General features: G+C 39.3%; 1 long non-coding RNA gene across 12 annotated transcripts in view; it reads left to right on the top strand.

Moving 5' to 3' along the window:
* Positions 1–17,519, top strand: part of LOC147911339 (uncharacterized) — a 35,359-nt gene extending 17,840 nt beyond the window's left edge. For 2 of the 12 annotated variants that reach the window (XR_015551141.1, XR_015551138.1), the window contains 2 exons: positions 16,082–16,131; positions 17,268–17,519. This is a non-coding gene — a long non-coding RNA (uncharacterized LOC147911339). The other 10 variants (XR_015551144.1, XR_015551137.1, XR_015551139.1 and 7 more) reach the window with 9 other exon arrangements.
* Positions 17,520–18,359: the final 840 nt, after the last annotated feature.

Raw genomic sequence — 18,359 nt, 5'->3', positions numbered from 1 at the left:
GGAGGTTTTAAAAATCTAGACTCTTAGGCCCAAGTCTATACTTGCTGAAGCAAAATTGCTCATGGTAAATTCCCAGGATCTGAATTTTTAAGGAGCTGTCTATGTATTCGGACACATGCAGTCCAAAAGTAGTCCACAGACAACGGTTTGAGAACTATGTATACAAGCAAAAAGAGCACAATTCACCAGCATGCCCTGCAGAGTGCTATCTGTCGTTCAGAGCAATCCTTAAAATGGCACAAAGAAAACCTTGAAAGCACTTTTGGCTTTTGAGATTTTTGTAACACCTCATCTTGGCAGTGTGACTACTTTCGCATGGACTTTTCCTCGCTTTACTTGGTTCTGGCAAGTGGGCAAGGTACTGGGTGTGACAGCTGGTGCCTGCTCCCCCACTTCCTCCTCCAAAGGAAACTGCTCCACCCGTCTCCCTTCTAGCTAGGGGACTCGACTGTCACCCTGAGGTTCTCACCAGAAAGGAAGCCCCTTCAAGGCCGTCCAGCTTCCAACGCCAGCAGTATGCAAAGGACACAAGAACTGGGCATTTATTTCCCATCATTTAGAATTTGAACTAGGGACTCGTCCTAGTCTGTTTGGGCTGCTATGACACAATACCACAGACTGGGTGGCCTATAAACAACAGACATTTATTTCTCACAGTTCTGCAGGCTGGAAGTCGGACATCAGGGTGCCAGCGTGGTCTGGTCCTGGTGAGAGCCCACTTCCATGTTGCAGATGAACATCTTCTTGCTGTGTCTTCACGTGGCTGAAAGAGAGCAAGCTAGTATCTCTGGCCTCTTTCTAGAAGGGCGCTAGTCCCATTCACAAGGGCTCCACTCTCATGGCCTAATCACTTTCTAACACCAGCACATTGGAAGTTAGGATTCAACATATGAATTTTGGCGGGACACAAACGTTCAGTCCGTTGCAGAACTGTCAAGAAGGAAACCCTTCTCAGAGAGAAGTATGGACCTGATGTGCAAAGGAAGGTAGACACCTAGAGAACTGGGGGCCTGCGAGGGACAGTAGAGCCACCAGGGTAGACGGTCCAAGTTTACAGATGTGCCTATGGACAGACCTGGAAGAAGTTTTACATCAATGAAATCAGTTACAATATACACTTGAAGATAAGGGGATGAATGTGTTTCCTCCCTAAGTTATCCATCAGGTAATTTGGTTTGCATCCTTCTACACTATTTCGTGTTGTGCCCTCATGACCCAGGGGGATGTGTTGGATGATAGTTCAGAGTAAGACTCAGAGCTTGGATGCTCCTGCCGAATCTGGCTGCAGTCTGGACCAGCAGTGCGAGCTTAGTGAGTTACTTTACCTCTCCATTCTTCAGTTTTCTCATCCATAAAAATAAAGAGAAAAATAGCACCCCATATGGTCACTGAGAGAACTAGATGAGTTAGTGCATGTAAGGCTATGGAACAGTGTCTAGCATTTAGTGAGCACCCAATGAATATTAGCCATTTTTATTACAGCGTTCCTTAATTATTTTGATGACAAACTAGTGTCTGAGAGAGACATATTTACCTGAAATGATGTCAACTGATGCTAATTTTGGAAGCTTAGAGAGGTCACTGATGAAATCAGTTTTTAAAAATGCAAAGAATCTTAACATAGACTTAGTAATTATTCCTGGGATTATGGTCTCAAATATTGGATACAGTTGTACATGTGCATTTAAAGAACACTCTAAAAAACTATTTAGAAAGAGTTATATTATGAATTTCAAGAAAATATAGTACAAAGAAAAAAGGAAAATAAAAACAAGCTACTTATATGTTATGGAAATAGTACTTGCAACTTGGCATAAATTTTCCAGTGATGGCATCTTACATGCTTTTAACAATTGCTTCAGATCCAACAACTTAGAAGATAATATGCTCTGGAAGAAAGTGGCTCTGATGATTACAGTGTTACTGATTTCGAAGAATACCTGTGACAAGTTTGAATAAACTTACTTTGTGAAATGGAAGAGTAAAAAAAGGTATCTCTAAATAATAAATATATTATTTTTCATGAGGTGTTATTTTAAATTAGTATGTACATCAAAATTAATAAATTGATTACTACAGTAGACATCTGACTAATTTAGCCACATCTTTGTAATTTTATATAATCGGGTTTCTTTCTGAGGATGCAGAAGGAAGGGCTTATACAGGTTTTGGTTTGCCATGTATGCTTTCCAGAATCTTTTTGTTTAATGGTTTTTAACACTGTGAAATGAGTTGTACATTTTTGTTTGTCCTTCACCCCTTGTGCCCACCCCCCACCCCCATAGCCCCTGGTAACCACAATACAGTTTTCTCTGTCCATGTGTTGGTTTATATTCCACATATGAGTGAGATCATACGGTGTTTGTCTTTCTCCTTCTGGCTTACTTCACTTAACATAATACTCTCCAGGCCCATCCATGTTGTTGCAAATGGGACGATTTTGTCTTTTTTTATGGCTGAGTAGTATACCACATCTTCTTGATCCAGTCATCAGTCGAGGGACACTTAGGTTGCTTCCACTTCTTGGCTATGGTGAATAATGCTGCAATGAACATAGGGGTGCATAAGCCTCTTTGAATTGTTGATTTCAGGTTTGTTGAATAGATTCCCAGTAATGGGATGGCTGGGTCATAGGGCATCTCTATTTTTAATTCTTTGAAGAATATGCATACCGTTTTCCATAGAGGCTGCACCAGTTTGCATTCCGACCAGCTGTGTATGAGGGTTCCTGTTTCTCCACATCCTCTCCAACATTTGTTGTTTTTTGTCTTGGTATTTATAGCCATTCTAACGGGCGTGAGGTGATATCTTAGGGTTGTTTTGATTTGCATTTCCCTGATGATTAATGATGTTGAACATCTTTTCATGTGCCTATTGGCCATATGTATATCTTCTTTGGAGAAGTGTCTGTTCATTTCCTCTGCCTATTCTTTGATCGTGTTGTTTGCCTTTTTGTTGTTCAGTTGTGTGAGTTCTTTATATATTATGGAGATCAACCCCTTGTCAGATGTATGTTTTGCAAATATTCTCTCCCAGCTGGTGGGTTGTCTGTTCATCTTGATTCTGGTTTCGTTTGTCTTGTAGAAGCTCTTTAATCTGATAAAGTCCCGCTTGTTTATTTTTTCCTTAGTTTCCCTAGTCTGGGTAGGCATGTCATCCGAAAAGATTCCTTTAGGACCAATGTCAAATAGTGTGTTGCCTATATTTTCTTCTATGAGTTTTATAGTTTCGGGTCTCACCTTCAGGTCGTTGATCCATTTTGAGTTAATTTTTTGAATGGCGATAGCAGATGGTCCACTTTCATTCTTTTGCATGTGGCTGTCCAGTTTTCCCAACACCTTTTATTGAAGAGACTTTCCTTTCTCCATTGTATGTTCTTAGCTCCTTTGTCAAAAATTAGCTGTCCATATATGTGTGGTTTTATTTCTGGGCTTTCAATTCTGTTCCATTGATCTGTGTGTCTGTTTTTGTACCAGCACCATGCTGTTTTGATTACTATTGCTCTGTAGTATGTTTTGAAGTCAGGGATTGTGATGCCTCCTGCTTTGTTCTTTTTTCTTAGGATTTCTTTAGCTATTCGGGGTCTTTTGTTGCCCCATATAAATTTTACTATTCTTTTTTCTATTTCTGTGAAGAATGTCATTGGGATTCTGATTGGGATTGCATTGAATCTGTAGATTGCTTTAGGTAATACAGATATTTTAATTATGTTTATTCTTCTAATCCACATGCATGAGATATCTTTCCGTTTCTTTATGTCATCATCGATTTCTTTCAATAATGTCTTGTAGTTCTCATTGTATAGGTCATTCACCTCCTTGGTAAGATTTATTCCTAAGTATTTTATTCTTTTTGATGCAATTGTAAATGGTATTATCTTTTTGAGCTCTCTTTCTGTTGGTTCATTATTAGCATACAGAAATGCAACTGATTTTTGTAGATTGATTTTTGTACCCTGCAACTTTGCTGTAGTTGTTGATTATTTCTAATAGTTTTCCAATGGATTCTTTAGGGTTTTCTATATATAAAATCATGTCATCTGCAAATAGTGAAGAATTTCACTTCTTCATTACCTATTTGAATTCCTTTTTCTTGCCTAATTGCTCTGGCCAAAACCTCCAGTACTATGTTGAACAGGAGTGGTGAGAGTTGGCAGCCCTGCCTCGTTCTTGTTCTCCGAGGAATGACTTTCAGTCTTTCCCCGTTGAGCATGATGTTGGCTGTGGGTTTGTCATAAATAGCCTTTATTATGTTGAGGTACTTTCCTTCTATTCCCATTTTGTTGAGAGTTTTTATCACAAATGGATGTTGTATCTTGTCAAATGCCTTCTCTGCGTCTATTAGATGACCATGTGGTTTTTATTCTTTGTTTTGTTGATGTGATGTATCACGTTGATTGATTTGTGGATGTTGAACCATCCCTGCGTCCCTGGTATAAATCCCACTTGATCATGGTGCATGATCTTTTTAATGTATTGCTGTATTCGGTTTGCCAATATTTTGTTGAGGATTTTTGCATCTATGTTCATCAGCGATATTGGCCTGTAATTTTCTTTCTTTGTATTGTCTTTGTCTGGCTTTGGTATCAGGGTGATGTTGGCCTCATAGAATGATTTAGGAAGTGTTCCACCTTCCTCTATTTTTTGGAATAGTTTGAGAAGGATGGGTATTAAATTTTCCTTGAATGTTTGTAAACTTCACCGGAGAAGCCATCTGGTCCTGGACTTTTATTTTTGGGGAGGTTTTTGATTACTATTTCAATTTCTTTATTTGTGATTGGTCTATTCAGATTCTCCATTTCTTCTTGGTTCAGTTTTGGGAGATTGTATAAGTCTAAGAATTTATCCATTTCTTCTAGATTTTCCAATTTGTTGGCATATAATTTCTCATAGTATTCTCTTATAATACTCTGTATTTCCGTGGTATCCGTTGTAATTTCTCCTCTTTCATTTCTAATTTTATTTACTTGAGCCTTTTCTCCTTTTTTCTCAGTAAGCCTGGCTAAGGGTTTGTCGATTTTGTTTATCTTCTCAAAGAACCAACTCTTTGTTTCATTAATCATTTCTACTGTTTTTTTGGTCTCAATTTCATTTATTTCTGCTCTGATTTTTATTATTTCTCTCATTCTGCTGACTTTGGGCTTCTTTTTCTAGTTCTGTTAGGTGTAATTTAAGGTTGCTTATTTGGGCTTTTCTTGTTTGTTAAGGTGGGCTTGTATCGCTATGAGTTTCCCTCTCAGGACTGCTTTTGCTGCATCCCATATGGTTTGGTATGGCATATTTTCATTTTCGTTTGTTTCCAGATAGTTTTTGATTTCTCCTTTAATTTCATCAATGATCCATTAGTTGTTCAGTAGCATGTTGTTTAATCTCCACATTTTTGTCACTTTCCCAGTTTTTTTTTTTCATGGTTCATTTCCAGTTTCATAGCATTATGGTCTGAAAAGATGTTTGTTATGATTTCAATCTTCTTAAATTAATTGAGGCTTGCTTTGTTTCCCAACATATGGTCTATCCTTGAGAATGTTCCATGTGCGCTTGAGAAGAATGTGTAGTCAGCTGTTCTTGGATGGAGTGCTCTGTATGTCTACTAGGTCCATCTTGTCCAGTTTTTCATTTAATTCTACTATTTCTTTATTGACTTTTTGTCTGGATGATCTATCCATTGATGTAAGTGGGGTATTAAGATCCCCTACTATTATTGTGTTGTTATTAATGTCTCCTTTTAGGTTTGTTAATAGTTGCTTTATGTACATTGGTGCTCCTATGTTGGGTGCATATATATTTAAAAGTGATATGTCTTCTTGGTGGGGTGTCCCTTTTATCATTATATATTTCCCTGTTTGTCTTTCTTCACCTGTTTTATCTTGAAGTCTACTTTGTCTGATATGAGTATGGCAACACCTGCTTTCTTTTGTTTGCCATTAGCTTGGAGTATTGTCTTCCATCCTTTCACTCTGAGCCTGTGCTTGTCTTTAGAGCTGAGATGTGTTTCCTGGAGGCAGCATATTGTTGGGTCCTGCTTTTTAATCCATCCTGCCACTCTGTATCTTTTGATTGGAGAGTTCAATCCTTTACATTATGGTAATTATTGATATATGAGAGCTTAATGTTACTGTTTTGTCACTTATTTTCTGGTTCTTTTGCATTTCCTTTGTTTCTTGTCCCATTTGTTTTGGACTGCCAATTCAGTTTGGTTGTTCTGTCTCATGTCTCTTCTAGTTTTCTCTTTGATTATCATATGTGATTTTGTTTTGATTATTTGTTTAGTGGTTACCTTGAGGTTTGTGTAAAAAATCTTGTGTATGAGATAGTCCATTATCTGATGGCCTTCTATTTCCTTATACTAAGTCAATTCAATCACTTTCCTCTTCCCCTTCTAAGTCGTTCTTGTTATACCTTATTCTATCTTGTGTTGTGGCTATGTATTTTCAGTGATGAGGTTAAATTTATTTTTGGTGAATAACTTCCTTTGATCATTGATTTTGGTATTTAAGTGGTTGCTAACCTATTCTGGTAAAGATCTACTATTTTTCTGAGTTTGTCTACCTATTTTCTCCTTGCTCCAAGCTTTGTATTCCCTTTCTCTTCTTTTTTTTTTCAGGCCGGAGGGCCTTCTTGTGTTTTTGTTGTGGTGGGGTCTCATGGCCATGAACTACCTTAGCTTTTGTTTATGTTTATCTGGGAGAGTTACTATTTCTTCATCATATTTGAAGGATATTTTTGCTGGATAGAGTATTCCTGGCTGAAAGTTTTTGTCTTTCAGTATTTTGACTATATCATTCCAGTCTCTCCTAGCCTGTAAAATTTCTGTTGAGAAATCCGCTGAGACCCTGATGGGAGTTCCTTTGTACATTATTTTTTGTTTTTCTCTAGCTGCCCTTAATATTGTTTCTTTGTCATTGACTCTGGCTAGCCTTACCACTAGGTGTTATAGTGTGGGCCTTTGCCTGTTGACATGTTTAGGTGACCTGTTGGCTTCGCTTACTGGTATTTCCTGCTCCTTCCCCAGATTTGGGAAATTCTCAGCTATTATTTCCTTGAATAGGCTCTCTGTTCCTCTTTCCCTCTCTTCTCCCTCAGGAATACCTATAATTCTTATGTTACATTTCCTAATAGAGTCAGATATTTCTCGGAGACTTTCTTCATTTCTTTTTAGTCTTAGTTCTCTCTCCTCTTCTATCTGGAGCATATCTGTATTGCTATCCTCTAAAATGCTAATTCTTTCCTCCATATTGTCAGCTCTGTTCTTTAAAGACTCCAGATTCTCCTTTATCTCCTCCATTGTGTTCTTCATCTCCATCAGCACTGATTGGTTTTTCTTTATGATTTCAATCTCTTTTGTGAAGAAACTCCTAATCTCATTGAATTGTTTGTCTGTGTTGTCTCGTATTTTGTTGAGTGTTTTTATGATAGCTATTTTGAAATCTCTGTCATTTACCTTATGGATTTCTCTGTCTTCAGGATTGGTTTCTGGGTGCTTGTCATTTTCCTTCTGGTCTGGGGATTTCATGTATCTTTGCATTGCGGTTCCTGCGTTGGCTTTGTTTTTCCTCATCCTGGAAATCTCTGGTTGTAATTTCCACCCGCCGCCACTGTGTGGGGGTAAAGGGCTGTTTAATCTGAGGCCCCTGTGCTCTGCCCCGGCTGTTCACTGCCATCCTCGATCCACAGGTCACTTGGTCTGGTTTGGTCAGCTGAGCTGCAGGGTCCGGTTTGCGGAAGGGGGGGTGCTCTCTCTTTTGCCCGCTGGGCCCCTGGCGTGGGGGGCTTCTCATTCGCCCCTCGTTATCCACTCTCTGGGGTGCTCAGATATTGATGGTACCCTGTAGCAATTCTGAGTCCTCTGTGTGGGAGTTTGCCACTGGCTGAGAGAGCCCAAAGAGCTATGGTTTCCCTGCAGAGGGCCGCCCCTCCCCCCTCTCTGGGAGCCGAGCAGACCAGGATCGCTGGTCTGATGGAGAGGGAGAAAAGTTCTCCTTACCTCTCCCCACTTCCTCCGGGGACCCAGCACGTTCCACTCTCAGATATGCGGCAGTGTGGATCTTTCCGATCCTGCTTTTCACTGTCTAGCATTCCGTTGTTGGTCTGTGACTGTTCCTTTTGTTGTATCTTATCAGGGGAAGAGTTTACGGGAAAGCTCGCTCCGCCATGACGCTGATGTCACTTTTACAGAATCTTTTTGACAAGCTCAGATTCTAAATACATTCCTTAAAAAAAGGGAGATGACTAAAACAATGACAAAAGTACACTTGTTATGCTACTGGAAGACATTAAGTGAAATACATCACTTTCGCCTTGTGCTACTATTGTGCTTATACAGGACTTGTCATTTAGTATTGCAGTTACATTTTGTATGTGTAATCTATTAAATAGTCTATATATGGCTAGATATATAACATATGCACAAATGTGTATCATAGAGTGTGTATTAGTAGAATATTTATATATGACTCATATTACCCATGTCTTACTTAGAAGACTGTGAGATCCTTTATCTTCATACATCTTGGTCCCCAAATAATGTTTGATAAATTAGTAGATACTCTCTTACGTGTTAGTCAAATAAATTTATAAAACAAAGAGTAAAGTCCATATTGAACCTAGTGGTGTAAATACTACTAAGAACAACAAAAATAGTTTCTCTGGCTAACTTTTTTGGATAATTACTACCTGCTAGTGAAACACACATTTTATTTCATTAAACCTCAGAATGACCATATTGAGTAGATGCTATTATTCTTATATTAGACGAGGAATCTTAGCCTTGGAGGTTCTGTCACTCACTCAGGTCACAGTAAGTTAAGGTCAAGCTCCGGGTAGACTATCTAACCCTAAAAGCCATGCTCATTTCTCTCCATTTTGTGAAGGCGGAAGTTCTATTGATAAAATATCATCTGAGAATTTTCTAAGTGTCAGAGACACATCTAAACTGAGTGATCAGTAGGAAACAACTTACTGTAGTGGAAGAAGATGGACAGTAAAGCCAGGTACTCAGGTACCATGAAGGAAATAAATAAAGGGGATGTGGAAGAGAGCCAGGGTGGGGTATGGGGGTGAGTCTGGGACTCTGAGAAGGTAACTTTGGTGTAAACAATCGAACAATGAAGAGGCAGCTCTAAGAAGATCTGAAGGCAGATCATCCCAAGAAGAGAGATTAACTCCTGCAAATGTGCTGAGATGAGATTGCATTTAGAGTATTTGGGGGACATAAAGAACGGCTGTGCATCTGGAGCCTGGAGAATAAAGAGGAAGAGAGGAGGGGCTGAAATCTGAGCGGAAAGAGAGCACGTCACATAGAGCATTAGAGACCAGGGTACACATGGTTTATACCTCACATGAAATGGGAAATCACTAAAAAATTTTCAGCAGAGAGTAACATGATCAGACTGGTAATTTTGAAAGACAGTATGGCTACCAGACGGCAGGAAAATGAGGAAAAAAAGGAATAAATTGAGCTCCAAATTTTTGTCCCAAGTAACTGAGGTGAGGAAAGCTTGAAAGAACAGTGAGTAGATTTAAGAATGAGGTGTTAAGAAAGGTTGAATCACATTTTTGGTTTGGGCCTAGCTAAAGTTGAGCTGTCCCTTATGATACACACGGACTCTTGGAATAGGCAGTTGGATACTCCATTTTAAAGCTCAGGAGAAAAGGCCAGGCTGGAGATACAAATCCAAAATTATAAGCATAGAGATGATATATAGAGCCATGGAAATAGTTGGGATCAATTAGTAAAAACGAAAAGGAACTGGGACAAGACTTTATATTCTAAAAATTTAGAAGTTAAGAAGAGAAGGTTAAAAACTAGGAGAGTGTGGCATATTGAAAACATAGAGGAAGAGATGTTTCAAGTGGTCAAAATTATCAAATACTAGTAAAAGTTCATGTAAAAGAAGTATATAGAAAAGACATCAGCAAATTGTACCTAAATCTAATTTTTTAAAAGAAAAATTAAAAATAACATTAGTTATGAGATTTTTTTAATATAGAAGAAAATTATCAAGGATGATGCCTTCAGTCTTTTTTTCAAAGCTGTTTGCATATGTTTTGTAAGAAAACTTTTTATGTATAACAGTCTCATGTATCTTGCTATTTCTTCTACTATTTGTAGAATTGAACACTGCATTTCACAATCAATCAGATTATTAAAAGTTGTATTAAAAAGATGAAAAAAAAACACATGGCCTTCATAATGGCTCTTTAGTGGGTTATTGGAAAGAAAGTAAAATTGGAATGAATTGAAAGGAGAATGGAAGATGAGAATGGGACATGGCAAGTTTAGTCCTTTCCTTGAAGGAAGAGTGCTGAGAAGGAGAGAAGAAAATTCGGGTTCTTGTTGGAGGGGACAAGGGTTGGGAAGTTTTTTTGTTTGTTTGCTTTATTTAAAATGGGGGACAGTAAAGCGTGTTTATGCACTGATCAAGTAGAAAATGTGAAAATGATGATGCAGATAAGAAATATGACATTTGCAGAAGTGAAGTCCTTTAAATATTACTATTGTGGTAATAAATGATAAATAATATAGAGAAGGCATCTGTTCAACTTATAGTATGCTTCTATTTTTTTTATCATACATAACAATAATTTACTGAAAAAATAAAGAAAATTACATAGTATGAGACTTAAGTCCAATTTATATCAGGAAATGAACACTATTTTAAATAAATTCAAATATTAGAAAATATATAAAAGGTTGGAACAACAGCATGAACCAACTTAAACTACTTATATTTCTAGAACACTAGACTCGAATGCAGAAAATATATTTCTTCCAGGTGCACATGAAAATTTACAAGGATAAATTATATTTTTAACCATAAAATAAATCTCAGTAAATTTGAAAGACTGAAACAATTAAGAAAAAAAATTGTCTACAACAGAATTAAATTAGGAAATAATAAAAATAAGATATCTCAAAATTTCTCAAATATTTAGAAATTAAACAAAATTATTCAGAATAAAAATGGGCAAGGAAGAAAATAAAATAGATATTAGAATATATTTTTAATTAATATGTAATGAAAACATAAGATATTGAAATTTGTGGGATGTACCAAATGCAGTACATAGAGGAAATTTATAGGTTTAAATAATTATATTAGGAAAAAGAAAGTTGTAATATCATTGATTTTGCTCCAACTTAAGAAGCTAGGAAACAAATTAAATTCAGAATATTTAAAAGAAAGCAAATTATAAAATAAAGAGAATAACTCAATAAAATAGAAAATGTATAAATAATAGGAAAATCAAAAAGCATGAAAAATTAATAAACTCCTAGTAAAACTGGCCAAGACAAAGAGAAATTGCAAACTACTAATATCAGTAACAGAAGAGGAGGCATTACTACAGAAAATAAAAGGTTAATAATGGGATATTGTGAAGAACTTGTTAGCATAAATTTGACAACTTAAGGGAAAGGAATACATTTCTTGAAAGACCTGCGTTTTCAAGATTGACATAAAAGCATACAATTTAATTAGGCCATATCTACTAAAGATATTGTATGTTTAATCAAAAACCTTTCCATGAATATAACTCCAGGTTTGGATAACTTCACTAAGTGAAATCTATCAAACATATACGAGGGAAATAACACCATTTTAACATAAACTCTTTTGAAAAATAGAGGAGAAGAGGACAGGATGCAATTTGTTTTATGAAGCCAGCATATCCCTGATATCAAAAGCTAAGAAAGATAGCTAAAGAAAAAAGACCAATATTCTTCACGAACATAGATGCAAAAATTCTTAACCAAGTTATCAAATCAAATTCAACAATATATTAACAACATGGCTAAGTTGGTTTAAAATTTGGAAACCAAGCAATGTTAATTGCCACATTTTCCCATAATTGAGGAAAAACATCATATGATCATCTTAATAGACGAAGACAAAGCACTTGACAAAATTTAATGTCCATTCATAGTAAAAACCCTCAGCAAACAAGAAACAGAAGTGAATTTCCTCTATCTCAAAAAGTGCATTTAGAAAAAATTGTACAGAAAATATCACATTTAATGGTGTGGTATACATCCTAAACCCACGGGATCCTACAGAAACATTGAACTAGTAAGTGAACTTAGCAAAGTTGCAGAATACAAGGCCAATATGCAAAAATTAATCACATTTCTATATACTGTAACAAAACATTACCATGGCACTATATATTTCAAGTACCTAGTAAAAATCTAGCAAAAAAATATGCAGTTTTCTAAACTGAACACTAAAAATCTTTGTTGAGAGAAATTGAAACAGACCTAAATAAATGGAGAGATATGCCATAAATAGTTGTTTAAAGAGAGTTAAATCTGCAGAGCCACTAATCATGTTTGAGAATACTTATTGAAATTAAAATATGATTTCACAACTATTATCAGTAATGTTTGAGGAAGTATGTAGTATATATGGGAGGCTAGGAAAATAGCAATGGGCTAGTTTTGTTCCTCTAATTGAAAAAGAATTCAAGATGGAAACTGGAAACTCTGAAAGCATGACCTTGTCACTGATTCAACAGTGATATGAAGTGACACAGAGGTTTTCTAGGTAGGTCATGCTATGTCTAACAATTTCCTTAAATGTCCCTTTGTGAGTAGAGTTGCTAGACTGATCATAATGGAAATATTCTTGCCTGAGGCATTAATAACAGCTGCTGTGATCTCCGAGGGCCCAACATGAGGAAGGAAGGGTCAAAGATTGGAGAGGGGAAGTTGGTTGCCTGAACATCTGTATCCACAGGCAGTTGATTGATAGATGATGTGAGAGTTCCTGGGAGACGTCAGGCAGGCTGTTATAAATGAAGTTCTTTTGTGTGTGTGTGTGAGGAAGATCAGCCCTGAGCTAACATCCACGCCAATCCTCCTCTTTTTGCTGAGGAAGACTGGCCCTGAGATAACATCTATTGCCAATCCTCCTCCTTCCCCCCCCCTTTTCTCCCCAAAGCCCCGGTAGATAGTTATACGTCATAGTTGCATATCCCTCTAGTTGCTGTATGTGGGATGCTGCCTCACCATGGCTGGACAAGCGGTGCGTTGGTGCACGCCTAGGATCCGAACCCAGGCGGCCAGTAGTGGAGCGCGGAAATTTAACCGCTAAGCCAGGGGACTGGCCCCTAAATGAAGTTCTTCGCACTTGAACTACAATGTTGTCTTAAAATTACAGGGAAGGAGAAAAAAATGGAATGAATTGAGGAAGAGAATGTAGAAGAGAGCTTTAAGAGAGTATGAGAAAGAGTAGAGAGAAAATGCAGAAAAGAAAGGAGAAAAATGTTGAACGAAGAGACAGAAAGAGAAAGAAAGGAAAAGAGGAAGAGTAGAAAGGCATAAGGACTATGGTGGAAACATCCTTATGAGGCTATAACATGCTGGCAAACAGAAGTAGTAAGTTTAACAACATGTTAACAAAAGGAACCTCTGTGCTGATGAGAGCACAGCTGACCATCTTCTCAGGGCACCAGAGATTAAATAGGTTACCGAGGCAGGAGACGAAAAAATAGAAAATGTGGTCACAGAGATGGAAGATTTCAGATACTAGAACTAGGGAATAAAGTGGAAGCCAGGCTCATTGCAAAGTCGTGACCCAGATAATCTCTTCCCTGTAAAGAATGTAGAAGTTTATGTTGTTTACTGATTAAATGACGAATAACGTTACAGGGAAAAAACAGAAAAGAAAGAAGAGTTTAGGAAGAAACTTCTATATTTACGGAAATAAAAAACTACAATATGAATTCAAATAAAAGATACCATTATGTCACAAACTGTTATTTGTCCCTCAATTCTTCTCGTTTCACCAGACGTTTGCTGGATCCATAGCCCGCAGAATAACGATTAGGTTTACCACCTCTCTCTCGCTCTCTCTCGCCATTGTAACCATGTGTCAGGTATGGCTGTTGGGACAAGAGAGGAAGTGAGACCAGCAGCTTCCAGGATCTGCTCTTACCAACAGGCAAACCTGGTACCCAGACTGACAGGGATGGAGTGAGTGGATGTCTCGGGTGAGCAGTCCCACATTGCCATCGGCCTTGACCACGAGTCCCGGGAATCCCAACCTCATTTCTTTGTTAGGGGCCTGCGCTGTGCAGGAGGAGCCTTGAGGATTTGGGTGGAGACAGCAGAAGGGGCAGGGCTAGAACATCTCCATCAATTTACTGTTGCCTCCGAGGAAGCCTCACCAGGAGACCCTAAGAGGACGAGTTTGTTCTTTCTTTCAAACATTGTATCATATCAAGTATTGTCGTTGGTGGGTGTGCAGGGGCGTCTTTGTCAGCTTTCCCCAACTATACACTTTGCAGTTGAAATAAACATAAAACGACTTCAATCTGACTGGCAACATTTGCCCTGCCCAGAACAAAGCAGTGTCTATCATGATTTGAAAAAGGGGCCTCAAAAAACGCTTGACTGATTCTAGCATCTGGTCGTCAAGGAGGCAATTGACCATCACCAGCCAATGTCAGCTCTACCGCTGACTCTTCCCAAGTGTCCTCCCAATAGGTGAGAAGAGCTAGGAGTCCACCCAGCAGGAAAGCCATCCTGCTGGCTGTGGGACCCAAATGCAAATTAAAAAACCATGCCCCTGTGGAGCACCTACTTTCCTCCCTTTGGATGGGTCACTCATAATGCTCTCAACCACTCCCCACACTTTCCACAGGGCATGGCTAAAATCCAACCCAATCTTGACTGTCTTCTTCAGGGTCATATCCCAAGACTGGATCCATATCGACATGGATGGTAGTTTATTCTTTGGTTTTCCTCTGGAATAATGGACTGTTGATGGGTCTCATTCTGTTGGATTAAAGAAGAGCATGTAGCCATTTCTTTAAACAGCGACATGGGACTACAAATGAAAATGGTTAGCCTATTTTATTTTTTTTAATTTCAAATCTGTGTCATGGGCCAAATACCTAAAAGCATAGAGATTTTTGACACTTCTTCATGACTATCACGAGCCAAACTCCCTCAAACAATACGCTCTTCACACTCCCATTGCAGTCGGTAACTGATAGTCGTCTCCAGCTGAGAAGTAGTGAGGCTTAGTGGAATCACTGTTGAGTATCCAGAAACGCCCTCTCCCCAAATCTTCATTTTCTTTTCCTTTTTTTTAAAAAACCAGGTCCTCGTGATATGCTAGCACGTTATTTTGCTTCTGAGCAAATGACCTCAGTTTTGTTCACAACCTAAATGAAAATTTCCTTTCATCCCTGTATATCTGTGAATATGTCATTCACTATGAAGATCAGATCTCTGCAGCTTCATTTACTAAGAACCCAGGTCTGTGCTCATCTTCTCCAGGAAGGTAGCTCAGTGGGAATACCCAGTAACGGTGACTTATTCACTTCCAGAGAGAGTTGTGTTAGCTAGATGCATGTTCTTTCTGCATAAACCATGAGTCATGACAGGGTTGGGCTATAGATAGTTTTGGTGCTTATGGTGAGTTTTGGGTTCTACTTGGCTGACTTTTATTTTTGTGGTAAGGAGAGAAGAAGTGGATATGTTTTGCTATGCAATTTATCTTGGAAGTGAGGATTTCCTATGACCCCTCTTTAAAGCCCAAGATCTAGTTTAATTTGGACGTATCCCAGGATTGTAAGGCATGCTTTAAAAATCACTATTTGCAACTATATTTCTGATTCTGTGTAAATCAGAACTTTTTTGTTATAGTGTCACCAAAACAAAGTATAGCAATAACTTGGATCCTGAGGCTATGTAAAACAGCCACAGCAATCTATTCTCCAGGATTTCAACTTTTAAATGTCTATCAAAACAGTGCCACCATTTTCTAAATTATAGTAAATAAATATGAGAAAGTTAAACAAACAAAATAATTTTATAGCAATGGAAAAGTATTTCTGTCAGTTTTTATTTTAGAGTTTCACCCATGACTCCATTTGGAAAGTAGACTCTGCCTTTGAAAAATGTTTAAAAACAAGTGCTCTAGACAACAAATTGCAAACTGGCACACTGGGGGTCATCTTTGGTGAATCATAGGTTGTTTTGTCTAAATAAGGTTTTAGAAATCAGGTCTTTTATGTAAAATACACATTTCATGCTCCTATTAGAAATCAGAAGATTTTACACTCTTGTCCCATAGTGACAATGACCAACTGGCTGGAAGCAAGTGGAGGCTGCCTCTTAAGACAGGTCATGAGTTTCCATAGTGACTAATTCCACATCAGTCCCTGTTGTCTTCCACCTCAACTCTCTTACTCACGTACTTGACCCGCATGGACACCCACACTCCACAGCTGTGTCTTTTCCTGTTTCTCAGCTGCACTTTCAATATCTCAACCAGCACATTTCACATGCACTTTTGCAGACTCTGATGCTGCATGGTCTGTGTCTTTGTATTTATACTGCATAATCTCACACTGAAGGAAAATGCAGTTCATCTTCAGAAAACTCTCTGAGATCATTAGCAACAGAGCGGAGCTTGGCGAAATGACGATCAGGAGTGAGCACATCATCTTGAGACTTGGTCAGCGAGAGTTGAATGTTCACGCTATCACAATGCCGTAGGCCTCAGAGAGTACAAAAGAAATCAAAGGAATGGAACTATTTATCCACACATGAAAGGGGATGCATTTTCTCACATACCCATAGCTCGAGTGACGGGTGTGTGGAGCACCTGCCCTTCAGCTGCCGTCTGCCCCTCAGGCAGAACTCTGCCACTCAGGGTGTTTGAAAGACATTGTCCAGACTAATCCATTGAGAAACGGCTGCCCAGATGTTCAGATGCCTTGGAGCAAAACAGACGTGTTCTAAGGTTTATAAAAGTCCAAGACGTTTCCTCTTCTCCTAGAGTCCGTTTCATGTACTTCATCCCAGTGCAGCGAGGGCCCTGTGAACAGACACATGCAGCCTCAGATTTAACACACCCCCTGCTGCCCCACAAGCAGCTGATGCCTGGGGATGCCTGTTCAGTGGAATAAAGATCAGGCATGTGCCCATTATCCTTACTCTTTCTCCCCAACACCTCTTCAATATACTCAGACATGGTGAGAGTAAATCTGTGTCAAATTCAAAAAAAAACCCTAAAAACCAATGATTGCTCATTTTAGTGTAAAGTAAAATGAAATTCTCGATGTTAATTAGACCTTTATTTGAAATCTCAAGAACCAGTTAAATGAATTCTTATTCACTGCCGTAAAACAATGTTTTAATGTTTTTTGCAAGACACGATAGGGCCTCCTACTGCCCGATTTGTTGAACGTGATCATTCAAGGAGAATGATCTGCTTTTAGGCAAGAACTATTTACATATGGCTCTTTTCTTTCCAGGAAAACATTTTAACCCTGCTGTTCCCATGATGTCACAAGGACTAGAGTGTTGGGGAGGACTGAGAGCACACTCTTCCTCTGGAGTATGTTAGACTCTAAGGGTCCATGACACAGGAGTGGGGAACATTTCATTCATCGAGGATTGAGCCTCTCGTGCTGGGTGTTGAAAGAAACACCAGTGACGTCCCCGTGTATTCACATGGAGTATCCGACAGTCAGTCATTGCAGGATTACAGAAGGAGGAGCAGTTCAGAGGAGGCCCGTGGAGGCAGGCATGGAGGAGCGCGTGGTGACTGACACCGAGCTTGTGACCCGGGCAGGTGGCAGACTGTGTTCGGTCAGAAGACTCTGCCGACTGCAGTGCATAGAAATCCACGTCCATCCACGGGAAGTCGCAGGACGAGAACACCGCTGACAGGAAGTCACCTGTCAGAGCGTGCGGCACGAGTGGTGAGAATGTTGAGTCTGAACCAAGGTCGTGGTGTCACAGTGGTGGAAAGGCCACTGGAGGTGAAAGAAGCAGACCCAGAGTCATTTCCAAGAACAAACTGGAAGGTTTATGGGACCAATTAGGCAGAGATCCTGAGGAGGAGAGGTGAAGATGTGCGGTGGTTTCCGGCCAGGAAGAAGAGTGTTCCATGGACGGTGAGGACAGATGCGTGCTGGGCTTCTCTGAGGGCTGGGAAGATGCACGGGGAGCTTGATTTTAGACATGACACAAGTTCAGTGATGGTGCTCAACACACATGCGCCAAGGCGTGTCTCTCACACACACACAGCCTAAGAACAGAGTCCATGATCATGGCACAGCCAGAGTGGGCGCGACACTGTCGCCACCGACACAGGCAGGGTGAGGGGTTGGGTCTGTCAGGTGTTCTGAGGAGAAGTCGGCTGGCCTGAGAGTGCTGGAAGGTGCTCAGTTCACATCAAGAGGAGGGCAGGTTTCAGAGATGAGAAGAGAGAGCTGGAGAGAGGAGAGCAGAGTCAGGAAAGGGCGGTGAACCATGAAGCCAAGCAAGGAGGGTCCCTGTGGGGCCACACGTTTCCCAGAGGCCTGATAGGGTCAGAACGTTAGGGGCTTCCTCGGAGATCT

This window comes from Ceratotherium simum, unplaced genomic scaffold, assembly GCF_057802395.1.
Source record: "Ceratotherium simum simum isolate JZ-2026a unplaced genomic scaffold, ASM5780239v1 HiC_scaffold_43, whole genome shotgun sequence".
NCBI classification, from domain to species: Eukaryota; Metazoa; Chordata; class Mammalia; order Perissodactyla; family Rhinocerotidae; genus Ceratotherium; species Ceratotherium simum.
The sequence above is the reverse complement of the archived record's forward strand: the minus strand, read 5'-3'. Positions and strand labels throughout refer to the sequence as shown.